Source organism: Arachis ipaensis, chromosome B1 (assembly GCF_059453495.1).
Source record: "Arachis ipaensis isolate K30076 ecotype BB chromosome B1, ASM5945349v1, whole genome shotgun sequence".
NCBI classification, from domain to species: domain Eukaryota; kingdom Viridiplantae; phylum Streptophyta; class Magnoliopsida; order Fabales; family Fabaceae; genus Arachis; species Arachis ipaensis.
In genome coordinates, this window is record NC_142436.1 from 101,598,434 (window position 1) to 101,602,609 (window position 4,176).

General features: G+C 42.0%; 1 non-coding gene across 1 annotated transcript; it reads right to left on the bottom strand.

Annotated features, from left to right (window-relative positions):
- Window positions 1-654: 654 nt before the first annotated feature.
- Window positions 655-762, bottom strand: LOC148577677 (small nucleolar RNA R71). The gene has a single exon (XR_015903024.1). It is a non-coding gene; the product is annotated as a small nucleolar RNA R71 (small nucleolar RNA).
- Window positions 763-4,176: the final 3,414 nt, after the last annotated feature.

Here is a 4,176-nt window from a genome sequence, read left to right on the forward strand (position 1 = left end):
AATTAGTCCCTTGACTTTCCTTTGCCCTAGTACAGGTTGATCAAGTGGAGTTTAGATTCAACTTTCATCATAGTTGGGAGAGATAACTACGTTGAACCTCTAATTTCTCTTACCTTGCCAAAAGTCTGCTTTACAGTATTTATTTCTTCTAATTGCCATTTACTTTACTTGTCATTCAAATTACTTGCTTCCCATATTCTAAACCCCGATTACAACCTTTATAGCCAATAATAAGAACATACTTCCTCGCAGTTCCTTGAGAAGACGACCCGAGGTTTGAATACTCGGTTAACAATTTCTAAAAGGGGTTTGTTACTTGTGACACCCAAAACGTTTGTACGAAGGGATTTCTGTCGGTTTAGAGACTATATCTACGACGCGACTGTTTTCATGACATTCTTTACTAGCAAAAATCCTAACGTCAGACTTCCATCAGAAGATCCTTTTCAGTTCTTAACTAAATTCTTGCAAATCTGTGATACTATTAAGACCAATGGGGTTGATCCTGAGGTCTACAGGCTTATGCATTTCCCGTTTGCAGTAAGAGACAGAGCTAGAATATGGTTGGACTCTCAACCAAAAGATAGCCTGAACTCTTGGGATAAGCTTGTCACGGCTTTCTTAGCCAAGTTCTTTCCTCCTCAAAAGCTAAGCAAGCTTAGAGTGGATGTTCAAACCTTCAAACAGAAAGAAGGTGAATCCCTCTATGAAGCTTGGGAGAGATACAAGCAACTGACTAAAAAGTGTCCTTCTGACATGCTTTCAGAATGGACTATCCTGTATATATTCTATGATGGTCTATCTGAATTATCTAAGATGTCATTGGACCATTCTGCAGGTGGATCCATTCACCTAAAGAAAATGCCTGCAGAAGCTCAGGAACTCATTGACATGGTTGCAAATAACCAGTTCATGTACACTTCTGAAAGGAATCCTGTGAGTAATGGAATGCCTCAAAGGAAGGGAGTTCTTGAAATTGATACTCTCAATGCCATATTAGCTCAGAACAAAATATTGACTCAGCAAGTCAATATGATTTCTCAGAGTCTGAATGGATTGCAAGCTGCATCCAATAGTACTAAAGAGGGATCTTCTGAAGAAGATGCTTACGATCCTGAGAACCCTGCAATAGCAGAGGTGAATTACATGGGAGAACCCTATGGAAACACCTATAATACCTCATGGAGAAATCATCCAAATTTCTCATGCAAGGATCAGCAAAAGCCTCAACAAGGCTTTAATAATAGTGGAAGAAACAGGTTTAGCAATAGCAAGCCTTTTCCGTCATTCACTCAGCAACAGACAGAGAATTTTAAGCAGAATACTTCTAGCTTAGTAAATATAGTCTCTGATCTATCTAAGGCCACTCTAAGTTTCATGTATGAAACAAGGTCCTCCATTAGAAATTTGGAGGCACAAGTGGGCCAGCTGAGTAAAAGAGTCACAGAAACTCCTCCTGGTACTCTCCCAAGCAATACAGAAGAGAATCCAAAAAGAGAGTGCAAGGCTATAACCTTACTTGGTGTGGCCGAACCCAGAGAGGAGGAGAAGGACGTGAATCCTAGTGAGGGAGACTTCCTGGGATGTTCACTGACCAATAAGGAGTTTCCCTTTGAGGAACCAAAAGAATCTGAGGCTCATCTAGAGACCATAGAGATTCTATTGAACCTCCTTTTACCATTCATGAGCTCTGATGATTATTCTTCCTCTGAAGAGGATGAAGACATCATTGAAGAGTAGGTTGCTAAATATCTAGGAGCCATCATAAAGTTGAATGCCAGTTTAGTTGGTAATGATACTTGGGAGGATGAACCCCCCTTGTTCACCAATGAACTAAGTGCATTGATAAGGCAGACATTGCCTTAGAAGAAACCGGATCCCGGTAAGTTCTTCATACCTTGTACCATAGGCACCATGACCTTTGAGAAGGCTCTGTGTGACCTTGGGTCATGGATAAACCTCATGCTACTCTCTGTAATGGAGAAACTGGGAATCTATGAGGTACAAGCTGCAAGAATCTCACTAGAGATGGTAGACAAATCAATAAAACAAGCTTATGGATTAGTAGAGGACCTGTTAGTAAAGGTTGAAGGCCTTTACATCCCTACTGATTTCATAATCCTAGACACTAGGAAGGATGAGGATGAATCCATCATCCTTGGAAGACCCTTCCTAGCCACAGCAAAAGCTGTGATTGATATGGACAGAGGAGAGTTGGTCCTTCAACTGAATGAGGACAACCTTATGTTTAAAACTCAAGGATCTCTTTTTGTAACCATGGAGAGGAAGCATGAAAAGCTTCTCTCACTGCATAGTCAACCAAAGCCCCCACAGTCAAACTCTAAGTTTGGTGTTGGGAGGCCACAACCAAACTCTAAGTTTGGTGTTGAACCCCCACATTCAAACTCTAAGTTTGGTGTTGGGAGGTCCCAACAATGCTCTGAACATCTGTGAGGCTCCATGAGAGCTCACTGTCAAGTTATTGACTTTAAAGAAGCGCTTGTTAGGAGGCAACCCAATGTTATTTAATTATATCTCTTTAGTTTCCATTGCTATTCTATGTTTTCTTTAGGTTGATGATCATGTGAAGTCACAAAAACTACTGAAAAATCAAAAATAGAATGAAAAACAGCATTAAAAATAGCTCACCCTGGAGGAAGAGCTTACTGGCATTTAAACGCCAGTAAGAAGCATCAAACTAGCATTTAACGCCAGAAAGAAGCATCAAGCTGGCATTAAACGCCAGAAACAAGCACCAGACTTGTGTTTAACGCCAGAACAGAGCATGGGATTGGCGTTAAACGCCAGAAACAAGCAGCAAGATGGCGTTTAATGCCAGACATACATTCTAAGGGCGTTTACACGCCTAAATGGAGCAGGGATGTTAAGTCCTTGACCCCTCTGGATCTGTGGACCCCACAGGATCCCCACCTACCCCACCTCTTCTTCTCTCCTCTTCACACCTTTTCATAACTCTCTTCCCTAAATACCCTTAACCACTCACATCCATCCACTCTTCCCCATAAATCCCACCTACCTCCAAAATTCAAATTCTTTTCCCTCCCAAACCCAACCCTAATGGCCGAAACCTACCCTCCACCCCACCCCTATAAAAACCCCTCAACACTACTCTATTTTCACACATTACAACCACCACTTCTCCCCCTTTGCCGAATACACTCTCTCCCTCCATCTCCTCTATTTTCTTCTTCTTCTACTACTTTCTTTCTTCTTTTGCTCGAGGACGAGCAAACCTTTTAGGTTTGGTGTGGTAAAAGCATTGCTTTTTATTTTTCCATAACCATCAATGGCACCTAAGGCCAGAGAAACCTCAAGAAAGAGGAAAGGGAAGGCAATTGCTTCCACCTCTGAGTCATGGGAGATGGAGAGATTCATCTCAAAGGTCTATCAAGACCACTTCTATGAAGTTGTGGCCAAGAAAAAGGTGATCCCTGAGGTCCCTTTTAAGCTCAAAAAGAGCGAATATCCAGAGATCCGACAAGAGATTAGAAGAAGAGGATGGGAAGTTCTCTCTAATCCTATTCAATAAGTCAGGATCTTAATGGTTCAAGAGTTCTATGCAAACGCATGGATCACTAGGAACCATGATCAAAGTATGAACCCGAATCCAAAGAATTGGCTTACCATGGTTCGGGGGAAATACTTAGATTTCAATTCGGAAAATGTAAGGTTGGCGTTCAACTTGCCAATGATGCAAGAAAACGCACGGCCCTATATTAGAAGGGTCAACTTTGATCAAAGGTTGGACCAGGTCCTCATGGATATATGTGTGGAAGGAGCTCAATGGAAAGTTGACTCAAGAGGGAAGCCGGTTCAATTGAGAAGACCGGACCTTAAGCCTGTAGCTAGAGGATGGTTGGAGTTCATCCAACGCTCAATTATTCCTACTAGCAACCGGTCTGAAGTTACTATAGACCGGGCCATCATGATCCATAGTATCATGATTGGGGAGGAAGTGGAAGTTCATGAGATTATACCTCAAGAACTCTATAAGGTGGCTGACAAGTCCTCCACTTTGGCAAGGTTAGCCTTTCCTCACTTCATTTGCCACCTCTGCAATTCGGCTGGAATTGACATAGAGGCAGATATCCTCATTGATGAGGATAAGCCCATCACTAAGAAAAGGATGGAGCAAACAAGAGATCATGGACCTCA